The sequence below is a fragment of the Cryptomeria japonica genome, unplaced genomic scaffold (genome assembly GCF_030272615.1).
Source record: "Cryptomeria japonica unplaced genomic scaffold, Sugi_1.0 HiC_scaffold_336, whole genome shotgun sequence".
In the NCBI taxonomy this organism is placed as follows: domain Eukaryota; kingdom Viridiplantae; phylum Streptophyta; class Pinopsida; order Cupressales; family Cupressaceae; genus Cryptomeria; species Cryptomeria japonica.
This window is the reverse complement of record NW_026729158.1, coordinates 25001-40000: the sequence shown is the minus strand read 5'-3', so window position 1 is coordinate 40000 and position 15000 is coordinate 25001. Positions and strand designations below refer to the sequence as shown.

The window sequence follows — 15000 nt, the reverse complement described above, 5'->3', positions numbered from 1 at the left end:
GGGTGCGAGGCGAGGGATGGGGCGGGAAGGCCCCAACGGCTAGACGGAAGAGGCTTCAGGGCCGCCTAGGAATGGTCCAAGCATCGGACACGCTTGGGGCGACTACCAGTGACAGCCCCCTATCCCGCGATGCGTCCGATACGAAGATGGTTCCAAGGCGGCCGAGGAGCCTCACCGCATAGCAATCGGGGTGCGAGGTGGGGGATGCGGCGAGATGGCCCCAACGGCTAGACGGAAGAGGCCACAGGGCCGCGTCGGAATAGTCCAAGCATCGGACGCGCTTGGGGCGACTACCAGTGACAACCCCTTATCCCGCGATGCGTCCGATACGAAGATAGTTCCAAGGCGACCGAGGAGCCTCACCGCATAGCAATCGGGGTGCGAGGTGGGGGATGCGGCGAGATGGCCCCAACGGCTAGACGGAAGAGGCTGCAGGGCCGAATCGGAATAGTCCAAGCATCGGACGCGCTTGGGGCCACTACCAGTGACAACCCCTTATCCCGCAATGCGTCCGATACGAAGATAGTTCCAAGGCGGCCGAAGAGCCTCACCGCATAGCAATCGGGGTGCGAGGTGGGGGATGCGGCGAGATGGCCCCAACGGCTAGACGGAAGAGGCCACAGGGCCGCCTCGGAATAGTCCAAGCATCGGACGCGCTTGGGGCGACTACCAGTGACAACCCCTTATCCCGCGATGCGTCCGATACGAAGATAGTTCCCAGGCGGCCGAGGAGCCTCACCGCATAGCAATCGGGGTGCGAGGCGAGGGATGCGGCGAGATGGCCCCAAAGGCTAGACGGAAGAGGCTGCAGGGCTGCCTCGGAATAGTCCAAGCATCGGACGCGCTTGGGGCGACTACCACTGCCAACCCCTTATCCCGCGATGCGTCCGATACACAGATAGTTCCGAGGCGGCCGAGGAGGTGGGGGATGCAGCGAGATGGCCCCAACGGCTAGACGGAAGAGGCTGCAGGGCCGCCTCGGAATAGTCCAAGCATCGGACGCGCTTGGGGCGACTACCAGTGACAACCCCTTATCCCGCGATGCGTCCGATACACAGATAGTTCCGAGGCGGCCAAGGAGCCTCACCGCATAGCAATCGTGGTGCGAGGTGGGGGATGCGGCGAGATGGCCCCAACGGCTAGACGGAAGAGGCTGCAGGGCCGCCTCAGAATGGTCCAAGCATCGGATGCGCTTGGGGCGACTACCACTGCCAACCCCTTATCCCGCGATGCATCCGATACACAGATAGTTCCAAGGCGGCCGAGGAGCCTCACAGCATAGCAATCAGGGTGCGAGGCGAGGGATGCGGCGAGAAAGCCCCAACGGCTAGAGGGAAGAGGCTTCAGGTCCGCCTCGGAATGGTCCAAGCATCGGACGCGCTTGGGGCGACTACCAGTGACAACCCCTTATCCCGCGACGCGTCCGATACACAGATAGTTCCAAGGCGGCCGAGGAGCCTCACCGCATAGCAATCGGGGTGCGAGGCGAGGGATGCGGCGAGAAGGACCCAACGGCTACACGGAAGAGGCTTCGGGGCCGCCTCGGAATGGTCCAAGCATCGGACGCGCTTGGGGCGACTACCAGTGACAACCCCTTATCCCGCGACGCGTCCGATACACAGATAGTTCCAAGGCGGCCGAGGAGCCTCACCGCATAGCAATCGGGGTGCGAGGCGAGGGATGCGGCGAGAAGGACCCAACGGCTACACGGAAGAGGCTTCGGGGCCGCCTCGGAATGGTCCAAGCATCGGACGCGCTTGGGGCGACTACCAGTGACAACCCCTTATCCCGCGACGCGTCCGATACACAGATAGTTCCAAGGCGGCCGAGGAGCCTCACCGCATAGCAATCGGGGTGCGAGGCGAGGGATGCGGCGAGAAGGACCCAACGGCTAGACGGAAGAGGCTTCGGGTCCGCCTCGGAATGGTCCAAGCATCGGACGCGCTTGGGGCGACTACCAGTGACAACCCCTTATCCCGCGACGCGTCCGATACACAGATAGTTCCAAGGCGGCCGAGGAGCCTCACCGCATAGCAATCGGGGTGCGAGGCGAGGGATGCGGCGAGAAGGACCCAACGGCTAGACGGAAGAGGCTTCGGGTCCGCCTCGGAATGGTCCAAGCATCGGACGCGCTTGGGGCGACTACCAGTGACAACCCCTTATCCCGCGACGCGTCCGATACACAGATAGTTCCAAGGCGGCCGAGGAGCCTCACCGCATAGCAATCGGGGTGCGAGGCGAGGGATGCGGCGAGAAGGACCCAACGGCTAGACGGAAGAGGCTTCGGGTCCGCCTCGGAATGGTCCAAGCATCGGACGCGCTTGGGGCGACTACCAGTGACAACCCCTTATCCCGCGACGCGTCCGATACACAGATAGTTCCGAGGCGGCCGAGGAGCCTCACCGCATAGCAATCGGGGTGCGAGGCGAAGGATGCGGCGAGAAGGACCCAACGGCTAGACGGAAGAGGCTTCGGGTCCGCCTCGGAATGGTCTAAGCATCGGACGCGCTTGGGGCGACTACCAGTGACAACCCCTTATCCCGCGACGCGTCCGATACACAGATAGTTCCAAGGCGGCCGAGGAGCCTCACCGCATAGCAATCGGGGTGCGAGGCGAGGGATGCGGCGAGAAGGACCCAACGGCTAGACGGAAGAGGCTTCAGGGCCGCCTCGGAATGGTCCAAGCATCGAACGCGCTTGGGGCGACTACCAGTGACAACCCCTTATCCCGCGACGCGTCCGATACACAGATAGTTCCGAGGCGGCCGAGGAGCCTCACCGCATAGCAATCGGGGTGCGAGGCGAGGGATGCGGCGAGAAGGACCCAACAGCTAGACGGAAGAGGCTTCAGGGCCGCCTCGGAATGGTCCAAGCATCGGACGCGCTTGGGGCGACTACCAGTGACAACCCCTTATCCCGCGACGCGTCCGATACACAGATAGTTCCGAGGCGGCCGAGGAGCCTCACCGCATAGCAATCGGGGTGCGAGGCGAGGGATGCGGCGAGAAGGACCCAACGGCTAGACGGAAGAGGCTTCAGGGCCGCCTCGGAATGGTCCAAGCATCGGACGCGCTTGGGGCGACTACCAATGACAACCCCTTATCCCGCGACGCGTCCGATACACAGATAGTTCCGAGGCGGCCGAGGAGCCTCACCGCATAGCAATCGGGGTGCGAGGCGAGGGATGCGGCGAGAAGGACCCAACGGCTAGACGGAAGAGGCTTCAGGGCCGCCTCGGAATGGTCCAAGCATCGGACGCGCTTGGGGCGACTACCAGTGACAACCCCTTATCCCGCGACGCGTCCGATACACAGATAGTTCCGAGGCGGCCGAGGAGCCTCACCGCATAGCAATCGGGGTGCGAGGCGAGGGATGCGGCGAGAAGGACCCAACGGCTAGACGGAAGAGGCTTCAGGGCCGCCTCGGAATGGTCCAAGCATCGGACGCGCTTGGGGCGACTACCGTTGCCAACCCCTTATCCCGCGATGCGTCTGATACACAGATAGTTCCGAGGCGGCCGAGGAGCCTCACCGCATAGCAATCGGGTTGCGAGGCAGATTATTGGGAAGGGAACCCCCTGGGATGCGGCTCAAGCAGTGCCCAAAGGGACTGGAATGCGGAATCACATCGAGAGACCCAAATGCTATACGAGGGCTCAAATCGAATTATCGATTTGGCCACGACATGGACGCATCGGAACGACTACCTTTGCCGAACCACTCGCAATTGCATCCATACCGAAACCAATAGACATTTCCGTTAGAGCCCTCGCATAGCATTCGGGAATCTCGCATGCCCCTCTAAATCGACCAATGCTGGCGCTCAATGAAAATCCGAGCGCTACCACCGTTCGAGCGCCAGCATTGGTCGAGTTAGAGGGGCACGGGGGAGAATGCTCCAGTCAACACCTCCCCTATATAAGTTATTTGTCCGATTCTCGCACAACCGTAGTCTGCCTCGTCGAATCAAACAACGGTCCCAGATTCCGACTTCCGTTCCGTAGAGACCCAAAAGCTAGATGGAGGCTCGCAAGAAAGAGAGTCGGCGCATAGCAATCGGGTTTCTCGAACGTTTAGGGACCGAGCTCACTTGCGGATAGGGCAAAATCCGCCAAGCAACCCAAAAGCTAGACGGGGGCTCGAATCGAATCGCCTAGGCGGCCACAACAACGACGTGTTGGATCGACTACCAGTGCCAAACCATTCAGCAAGACTAGTCTGTGTCGAGGCCGGATAGAGATTCTCAGAGAGCGCCCGCATAGCATTTAGGAGACCTGCCGCGTCCCTCACACTCGACAAATGGTGGTGCACGTTTATAAATCCGAGCGATCCCAACCCTTTCAAGCACCAACATCGGTCGAGATAGAGGGGCACGGAGGGGGCTGCGTGAGACAACACAGTCCCCTATATAAGTTATTTGTCCGATTCTCACACATCCGAAGAATGGTCATCAAATCGGACAACAGCCCAAACTTCCGACTTCCGTCCCAGAAAGCCCAAGAGCTATCTAAAACGTTCATGGCCGGAACTCGATCGCGGCTATACCAGTCCGCCAAGCAACCCAAAAGCTAGACTGGAGCTCTAGTCGAATCACCTCTGTGGCCATTGCAAGGACGTGTTGGAGCGACTACCATTGCCGAACCATTCCGCAGGTCGAGTCCATACCAAGGCCGCATAGAGATTCACGATGAGCTCCTGCATAGCAATCAGGAGACTTGCCGTGTCCATCACAATCGATAAATCCTGGTGCAAGATTTTTGCATCCGAGCGCTCCAACCAGTCGAGCACCAGCATCAATCGACATAAACGGGCACGGGGGGAGGATGCTCGAGAACACTACCTCCCCTATATAAGTTATTTGTCCGATTCTCAAGCAGCCGAAGTCTGGTCATCGAATCGGGTCAAAGACCACAACTTCCGACTTTACCCACAATGCAAGTCATCGAATCGAACATCGGCCCCCGAGTCGGACTCCATGCGTATGTCAGGTCATCGGACCCAAATTCCGCCTTCCTGCGCATGGCGGGCCATCAATATCAACTCGGTCATCGGACCCAAACTCCGCCTTTTTGCGTATGGCACGCCTTCAAATCGGTCATCGGACCCAAATTCCGCCTTCCTGTGCATGGCGGGCCATCAACATCAACTCGGTCATCGGACCCAAATTCCGCCTTTCTGCGCATGGCACGCCATCAACTCGGTCATCGGACCCAAATTCCGCCTTCCTGCGCATGGCAGGTCATCGGACACAAATTCAGACCTCGCCAATATGCCTACGTATCGAATCGGTCATCGGACCCAACTTCCGACTTCATCCATACTGTAGGGTCTTTGAGGTTGGCGCGGTGCGCTCAACCCAGGGAGTCGACCCATCGAAGCATACACCTCCCCTATATAAGCTATTTGTCCGATTCCCACACCTGTGTAGTTTGCACCTCTGACCAGGACATCGACCCCAACTTCCGAACTCGACTGCAACGACGGCACCAGCGCCTTGGTGCGCACCTTGCGACGCACAGTCCCAACATTCGCCTTCCTGCACATGGCAGGTCATCGGACCCAAATTCCGACCTCGCGAGTATGCCTACATATCGAATCGGTCATCGGACCCAACTTCCGACTTCATCCATACCGTAGGGTCTTTGAGGTTGGCGCGGTGCGCTCAACCCGGGGAGTCGACCCAACGAAGCATACACCTCCCCTATATAAGCTATTTGTCCGATTCCCACACCTGTGTAGTTTGCACCTCCGATCAAGACATCGACCCCAACTTCCGAACTCGCCTCCAACGACCGAACCAGCGCCTTGGTGCGCACCTTGCAACGCACAGTGCCAACATTCGCCTTCCTGCACGTGGCAGGTCATCGGACCCAAATTCCGACCTCGCGAGTATGCCTACATATCGAATCGGTCATCGGACCCAACTTCCGACTTCATCCATACCGTAGGGTCTTTGAGGTTGGCGCGGTGCGCTCAACCCGGGGAGTCGACCCAACGAAGCATACACCTCCCCTATATAAGCTATTTGTCCGATTCCCACACCTGTGTAGCTTGCACCTCCGATCAGGACATCGACCCCAACTTCCGAACTCGACTAAAAAGACCGCACCAGCGCCTTGGTGTGCACCTTGCAACGCACAGTGTCAACATTCGCCTTCCTGCACATGGCAGGTCATCGGACCCAAATTCCGACCTCATGAGCATACCTACTAATCGAATTGGTCATCGGACCCAACTTCCGACTTCATCCATACCGTAGGGTCTTTGAGGTTGGCGCGGTGCGCTCAACCTGGGGAGTCGACCCATCGAAGCATACACCTCCCCTATATAAGCTATTTGTCCGATTCCGACACCTGTGTAGTTTGCACCTCCGCTCAGGACATCGACCCCAACTTCCGAACTCGCCTGCAACGACCGAACCAGCGCCTTGGTGCGCACCAAAAGTGCGCACTTTTGGAGGGCACTTTTGTGCGCTCCAAAGGTGCGCACTTTTGGAGGGCACTTTTCTGCGCTCCAAAGGTGCGCACTTTTGGAGGGCACTTTTTGGAGGGCACTTTTCTGCGCTCCAAAGGTGCGCACTTTTGGAGGGCACTTTTTGGAGGGCACTTTTCTGCGCTCCAAAGGTGCGCACTTTTGGAGGGCACTTTTTGGAGGGCACTTTTCTGCGCTCCAAAGGTGCGCACTTTTGGAGGGCACTTTTTGGAGGGCACTTTTCTGCGCTCCAAAGGTGCGCACTTTTGGAGGGCACTTTTTGGAGGGCACTTTTCTGCGCTCCAAAGGTGCGCACTTTTGGAGGGCACTTTTCTGCGCTCCAAAGGTGCGCACTTTTGGAGGGCACTTTTTGGAGGGCACTTTTCTGCGCTCCAAAGGTGCGCACTTTTGGAGGGCACTTTTTGGAGGGCACTTTTCTGCGCTCCAAAGGTGCGCACTTTTGGAGGGCACTTTTTGGAGGGCACTTTTCTGCGCTCCAAAGGTGCGCACTTTTGGAGGGCACTTTTGTGCACTCCAAAGGTGCGCACTTTTGGAGGGCACTTTTCCTGTGCTCCAAAGGTGCACACCTAGGTGAGCACCTTCGACCACACCTTGTAGCACACCAAACTCTGACTTTCGACTTCATCCGCAATGCAGGGTCTTTGAGGTTGGCGCAATGCGCACAACCAGGGGAGTCGACCCATCAAACCCAACACCTCCCCTATATAAGCTATTTGTCTGATTCTCATACATGCGTAGCCTGCAGGAGCAATTAGGACATCGACCCCAACTTTCGGCTTCTAAACGAAAACAAGGTCTTTGAGGTTGGTGTAATGCGAACAACTAGGGGAGTCAACCCATCAAACCCAACACCTCCCCTATATAAGCTATTTGTCTGATTCTCATACATGTGTAGTCTACAGGAGCAATTAGGACATCGACCCCAACTTTTGACTTCTTAACGAAAACAAGGTCTTTGAGGTTGACGTAATGCGCACAACCAGGGGAGTCGACCCATCAAACCCAACACCTCCCCTATATAAGCTATTTGTCCGATTCTCATACATGTGTAGCCTGCAGGAGCCATTAGGACATTGACCCCAACTTTTGACTTCTTAACGAAAACAAGGTCTTTGAGGTTGGCGTAATGCGCACAACCAAGGGAGTTGACCCATCAAACCCAACACCTCCCCTATATAAGCTATTTGTCTGATTCTCATACATGTGTAGCCTGCAACAACGATTAGGACATCCACCCCAACTTCTGAATTCGTCTGCGTTGACCGCACCAAAGGTGCACGCCTTGGTGCTCACCAAAATCCGACTTCCGACTTCTTCTGCTATGCGGGGTCTTTGAGGTTGGCGCAGTGCGCACAACCAGGGGAGTCAACCCACCGAATGCAACACCTCCCCTATATAAGCTATTTGTCTGATTCTCATACATGCGTAGACTGCAGCAATGATTAGGACATCCACCCCAACTTTTGACTTCTTAAACAAGACAGGGTCTTTGAAGTTGGTGCAGTGCACACAACCAGGATAGTCGACCCATCAAACGCAACACCTCCCCTATATAAAGCTATTTGTCCGATTCTCATACGTGTAGTCTGCAGCAGCGATTAGGACATCGACCCCAACTTCCGAATTCGTTTGCATTGACCGCACCAAAGGTGCACGCCTTGGTGTGCACCCTGGAGTGCACTTTGGTGCTCACCTCGGTGCACACTTTGGTGTGCACCTCGGTGTGCACCAAAGGTGCGCACCTTGGAGCGCACCAAAGGTGTACACTTTGGAGCGCACCACATAGGGTCTTTGAGAGGTTGGCGCAGTGCGCACACCAAGGTGGGTGTTGAGGTGCGTGCCGAGGTGGGTGGGTGCTAGGGTGCGCTCCATGGTGGGTGCCAGGGTGGGTGCGTGCTAGGGTGGATTCCAAAGAGGGTCATAGGGTGGGTGCCAAGGTGGGTTGGTGATATAGTGGGTTCAAAGGTGGGTACTAGGGTGGGTTCCAAGGTGGGTCACAAGTTGGGTGCCAGGATGCGTGGGTGTTAGGTTGGGTGCCAAGGTGGGCTCCTGCGTGGGTGGGTGCTAGGGTGGGTTTCAAGGTGGACGCGAGGGCGGGTGCCAAGGTGGGTAACAAGTTGGGTGTTAGGATGGGTGAGTGCTAGAGTGGGTGCCAAGGTGGGTGGGTGCTAAGGTGGATGCCAAGGTGGTTCACAGGGTGGGTGGGTTCTAGGGTGAGTTCCAAGGTGGGTCACAGGTTCAGTGCTAGGGTGGGTGTCAAGGCGGGTGTCGAGGTGCCTGGGTGCTAGGGTGTGGATGCCAATGTGGGTCATAGGGTGGGTACTAGGGTGGGCTGCAATGTGGGTGCCAAGGTGGGTAACATGCTCGGTGGGTTCTAAATTGGGTGCCAGGGTGGGTGTGCACCCACCTTGCCCGAGGTGGGTGCCAAGGTGCCAGTGTGGGTGGGTGCTAAGGTGGATGCCAAGGTGGGTGAGAAGGTGGGTGATAGGTTGAGTGGTAGGATGGGTGGGTGCCAAGATGGGTCACAGGGTGGGTGCAAGGGTGGGTAGGTGCTAGGGTTGGTGTCAGGGTGGGTGGGTGCTAGGTTGGGTTCCAAGGTGGGTGCGAGGGTGAGTGTCAAGGTGGGTCACAGGTTAGGTGCTAGGATGGGTGAGTGCTAGGGTGCAAAGGTGCCAGGGTGGGTGCTAGGATGGGTCGATGCTAGGGTGAGTGGCAAGGTGGGTCCACAAGTGTCAAGGTGGGTGCCGAGGTGGGTGCCAAGTCGGCGACTGCTATGGTGGATGCCAAGGTGGGTCACGGGGTGGGTGCCAAGTTGCTAGGTTGGGTTCCAAGGTGGGTGCCAACGTGGGTGCTAGGGTGCGTGGGTTAAAGGGTGTGTCACAACGTGGGTGCCAGGATGGGTGCGCACCCACACTGGCCAAGACGGGTGCGGGTGCAAGGTTGGGTTCCAAGCCCGGTCACAGGCTGGGTGCTAGGATGGGTGGGTGCCAAGGTGGGCACCAGGGTGGGTGCACCCACCCTGGCCAAGGTGGGTCACGGGGTGGGTCCTAGGGTGGGTAACGGGGTGGGTACTAAGGTGCGTGCCAAGGTGGGTCATAGGGTGGGTGCCAAGGTGGGCACCAGGGTGGGTGTGCACCAACCCTAGCCAGGGTAGGTCACGGGGTGGTTGTCGGGGTGGGCGTCAAGGAGCCAAGGTGGGTGGCAAGTAGCCAAGTTGCGTGCCAAGGTGGGTGTCGGGGTGGGTGCCAAGGATCCAAGGTGGGTGCCAAGGAACCAAGGTGGGTGTCTGGGTGGGTGCCGAGGTGGGAGCCAGGGTGGGTCCCAAGGTGAGTGCAAAGGTGGGTGCCAGGGTCAAGGTGAGTGCCAATGTGGGTTCCAAGGTGCCAGGGTCAGGGTGAGTGCCAATGTGGGTTCAAAGGTGCTAAGTTGGGTGCGAGGTTGGGTGCGAGGGTGGGTGGGTGCCAAGGTGTGCTAGGTGGAAGCCCGGGTGGGTCGGCATCCCATGGGTGTCGAGTTGGGTGCCTGATGGGTGCTTCTTGTCAAGTTTTAGTCGTCGGGACTCATTTCGAGCCTTAGAGGTCGTTTCTTGTCCGGTTGCCCTGTCTTCGACCTGGGAACCCAATTTTGGTCCTCGGGTCCCATTTTTTTTTGTCTCGCATCCCACTTTTGGCCTGTGGCCTTTTCGGGGTCGATTCTCGTTTTGGGCATCAGAGCATGTTTCTTCTCCTAAAACCCAATATTTGTTTATTAAGTCTCGGAACACATTTTTGTTCTCGTGGACCCATCATGGGTCTTGGAACGCATTTGTGGTCCTTGGGTCCCATTTTGCATCCCGAAACTTGTGTTTTGGTGCTTGATCCCTATTTTGGGTGCCCACCTTGCACCAAGTGCGCACCCGGGGCAAACCGAGCGCCTTGGTGCACCGGGGCAAGATCGAGCGTGCACCCGAGGCGCCCCGAACATGCACCAAGGTGCACTCGGCCCACATGTGAGCGCAGGTCGTTGCGCCCGAGGTGGTGTGTGGGCACCGCGTTGCAGACGGGACACTGCACGCACACGACGCCCCCTCCAGGTGCACGCACGTAGGCCGGGCCGGGTGCACACCCGACGCCCTAGCAAGGTGCGCGCACCCGGGCAGGGCTCACACTTGGCGAACGGGGCGCACTTCGCGAGGGAGGGTGTGCACCTCGACGGGGGTGGGTGGCCGGGGTGGATTCGCACGTGGGTCGCGGTTTGCTAAGTACACACTGCGACAAGCTCATAACGGGTGCGATCATACCAGCGTTAGTGCACCGGATCCCATCAGAACTCCGCAGTTAAGCGCGCTTGGGCCGGAGTAGTACTGGGATGGGTGACCTCCCGGGAAGTCCCGGTGTTGCACCCTTTTTTAGTTTTTCGCCGGGCGTCGCAATGCTATTTGAATAAACCTTTTGCCCGTTTGCGTTCTCGTCGGGGCCGGGCCGGGCCGGGGTGCGCTGCCCGCACTACCGCGCGCGCGGGGGCGACACCGAGCGCGCACCCGAGGCGCCCCGAGCACACAGGCCACGGTGCAACCCGGGCGTTGTGCGCGCACCCCGGTGCGCCCGAGGTGCTGCGCGCGCACCCAGGTGAAATCGGTGTGCACCTCGGCCAGTGCGCGCTCGGTCGAGTCGCGCACGTTGGCCAAGGTGCACGGTGATGTTTCTTACTCTAAGGTTCCGCACCAGACGCCCGGGACAGGTGAGCGAAGCTGGGCGGGGCCGGGTGCGCGGCCGGGGCAGGTGCACGCAGCTGGAGAGAGCTTTGGAGCACACTTCGGAGCGCACCAATGATGCGCTCCATTCAAAAGTTTCCTGAAAAGGCAAAAAAAGTTGAGATTATAGAATTTCCCACTTGAGAGATTGTAAAAAAAAAAAATTTAAAATGAAGGAAACGCGGGTGCCAAGGTGTGCGCAGCCCAGCCCACCCTGGCGAAGGTGCACGCAAGGTGCGCACCCGAGGCAAACCGGACAATTAACCCAACTTTCGACTTCGCGCGCACCTTGGAGCGCACTTCGGAGCGCTCCTTGGTGCGCACCAATCTTGGGCACCTCGGAGTGCACCATGGCGCCCACCAAGGTGCGCACCCGGGGCAAACCGAGCTCCGACTTCGTGCGCACCTTGGAGCGCACGAAAGGTGCGCACCATGGCGCCCACCAAGGTGCGCAGCCCAGCCAAGGCGTGCGCATCAAGGTGCGCACCCTGGCGAAGGTGCGCACCCGGGGCAAACCGAGCTCCGACTTCGTGCGCACCTTGGAGCGCACAAAAGGTGCGCAACCCAGCCAAGGTGTGCGCACCCCGGTCAAACCGAGCTCCGAATCGTGCGCACCAGAGGTGCACGCCATCATGCGCACCTTGGAGCACACTTCGGAGCCCTCCTTGGTGCGCGCCGATGTTGCGCACCTCGGAGCGCACCCGGGGAAAACAATGCAATTAACCCGACTTTCGACTTCGTGGGCACCTCGGAGCGCTCTCGGGTTCGCACCTCGGAGCACACCGAGGTGCGCACCTTTGATGCGCTGCCTTCACCAATTTCCAGAAAAGGCAAGAAAACATTGAGAAGGTGTGCGCACCGAGGTGCCCACCCTGGCGAAGGTGCACGCGAGGTGCGCACCCGGGGCAAACCGGGCTCCGACTTCGTGCACGCCGCACCTTGGAGCACACTTCGGAGCGCTCCTTGGTGCGCACCAGGGCGCGCAACCCAGCCGAGGTGCCCACCCCGGCGAAGGTGCACGCGAGGTGCGCACCCGGGGCAAACCGGGCTCCGACTTCGTGCACGCCATGGTGCCCACCGCGGCGAAGGTGCACGCGAGGTGCGCACCCGGGGCAAACCGGGCTCCGACTTCGTGCACGCCGCACCTTGGAGCACACTTCGGAGCGCTCCTTGGTGCGCACCATGGTGCCCACCAGGGCGCGCAACCCCGCCGAAGGTGCACGCGAGGTGCGCACCCGGGGCAAACCGGGCTCCGACTTCGTGCACGCCGCACCTTGGAGCACACTTCGGAGCGCTCCTTGGTGCGCACCATGGTGCCCACCAGGGCGCGCAACCCCGCCGAAGGTGCACGCGAGGTGCGCACCCGGGGCAAACCGGGCTCCGACTTCGTGCACGCCATGGTGCGCACCGCGGCGAAGGTGCGCACCCGGGGCAAACCGGGCTCCGACTTCGTGCACGCCGCACCTTGGAGCACACTTCGGAGCGCTCCTTGGTGCGCACCAGGGCGCGCAACCCAGCCGAGGTGCCCACCCCGGCGAAGGTGCACGCGAGGTGCGTACCCGGGGCAAACCGGGCTCCGACTTCGTGCACGCCGCACCTTGGAGCACACTTCGGAGCGCTCCTTGGTGCGCACCATGGTGCCCACCAGGCCGCGCAACCCAGCCAAGGTGTGCGCACCAAGGTGCACGCGAGGTGCGCACCCGGGGCAAACCGGGGTCCGACTTCGTGCACGCCGCACCTTGGAGCACACATCGGGGCGCTCCCGGGTTCGCACCGGCGTTGCGCACCGTGGTGGGCACCTCGGAGCACACCAAGGTGGGCAGCGAGGTGCGCACCTTTGATGCGATGCCTTCACTAATTTCCATAAAAGGCAAAAAAAAAACGAGATTTTAAAATTTCCGTTTTGAAAGATAGTGAGAAAAAGGGAATGCTGGTGCCATCTTGAGCCCGCCCTGGTGCGCAGCCCAGCCAAGGTGTGCGCACCAAGGTGCCCACCCTGGCGAAGGTGCGCGCCCGGGCAATTAACCCAACTTCCAACTTCGCGCGCGCCAGGGTGGGAGCGCACCCAACAACCGGGCCTGGGAAGAGCCAATGCGAGAAACCCCACCAAACGCTCTGACAAAAAAAGAGGGGGCGCTCCAGTAACCCCGCTTCGGAGCGCACCCTGGGCAAACCCAGCCAAGGTGCCCACCCCGGCCAAGGTGCAGGCGAGGTGCGCACCCGGGGCAAACCGGGCTCCGACAACGTGCACGCCGCACCTTGGAGCACACTTCGTAGCGCTCCCGGGTGCGCACCTCAGAGCACACCAAGGTGGGCAGCGAGGTGCGCACCTTTGATGCGCTGCCTTCACTAATTTCCAGAAAAGGCAAAAAAAAAAGGAGATTTTAAAATTTCCGTTTTGAAAGATAGTGAAAAAAACGGAACGCGCGTGCCATCTTGAGCCCGCCCTGGTGCGCAGCCCAGGTAAGGTGCCCACCCTGGCAAAGGTGCGCACCCGGGCAATTAACCCTACTTCCGACTTCGTGCGCGCCAGGGTGGCAACCGGGCCTCGGAAGAGCCAATGCGAGAAACCCCACCAAACGCTCCGACAAAAAAAGAGGCGGCGCTCCAATAACCCCGCTTCGGAGCGCAGCCGGGGCAAACCCAGCCAAGGTGCCCACCCCGACGAAGGTGCACGCGAGGTGCGCACCCGGGGCAAACCGGGCTCCGACAACGTGCACGCAGCACCTTGGAGCACACTTCGAAGCACTCCCGGGTGCCCACCGGCGTTGCGCACCGTGGTGGGCAGCGAGGTGCGCACCTTTGATGCGCTGCCTTCACTAATTTCCAGAAAAAGGCAAAAAAAAATGAGATTTTAAAATTTCCGTTTTGAAAGATAGTGAAAAAAAAGGAACGCGGGTGCCATCTTGAGCCCGCCCTGGTGCGCAGCCCAGGCAAGGCATGCGCACCAAGGTGCCCACCCGAGGTGCACACCCGGGGCAAACCGGGCTCCGACTTCGTGCAGGCCGCACCTTGGAGCACACTTCGGAGCGCTCCTTGGTGCGCACCATGGTGCCCACCAGGGCGCGCAACCCAGCCAAGGTCTGCACACCAAGGTGCCCACCCCGGCGAAGGTGCACGCGAGGTGCGCACCCGGGGCAAACCGGGCTCCGACTTCGTGCACGCCATGGTGCCCACCGCGGCGAAGGTGCACGCGAGGTGCGCACCCGGGGCAAACCGGGCTCCGACTTCGTGCACGCCGCACCTTGGAGCACACTTCGGAGCGCTCCTTGGTGCGCACCATGGTGCCCACCAGGGCGCGCAACCCAGCCAAGGTGTGCGCACCAAGGTGCACGCGAGGTGCGCACCCGGGGCAAACCGGGGTCCGACTTCGTGCACGCCGCACCTTGGAGCACACATCGGAGCGCTCCCAGGTTCGCACCAGCGTTGCGCACCTTTGATGCGCTGCCTTCACTAATTTCCAGAAAAGGCAAAAAAAAACGAGATTTTAAAATTTCCGTTCTGAAAGATAGTGAAAAAAACGGAACGCGGGTGCCATCTTGAGCCCTTCCTGGTGCGCAGCCCAGGCAAGTTGTGCGCACCAAGGTGCCCACCCTGGCGGAGGTGCGCGCCCGGGGCAATCCGGGCTCCGACTTCGTGCACTGCATGGTGCCCACCAAGGCGCGCAACCCAGCCAAGGTGCCCACCGCAGCGAAGGTGCACGCGAGGTGCGCACCCGAGGTGCACACCCGGGGCAAACCGGGCTCCGACTTCGTGCACGCCGCACCTTGGAGCACA

At 60.0% G+C, this 15000-nt stretch overlaps 1 non-coding gene across 1 annotated transcript; it reads left to right on the top strand.

Annotated features, from left to right (window-relative positions):
- Nucleotides 1-10756: 10756 nt before the first annotated feature.
- LOC131870558 (5S ribosomal RNA) lies at nt 10757-10875 on the top strand. Its single transcript, XR_009368864.1, has one exon. It is a non-coding gene; the product is annotated as a 5S ribosomal RNA (ribosomal RNA).
- The last annotated feature ends 4125 nt before the right edge of the window (nt 10876-15000 follow it).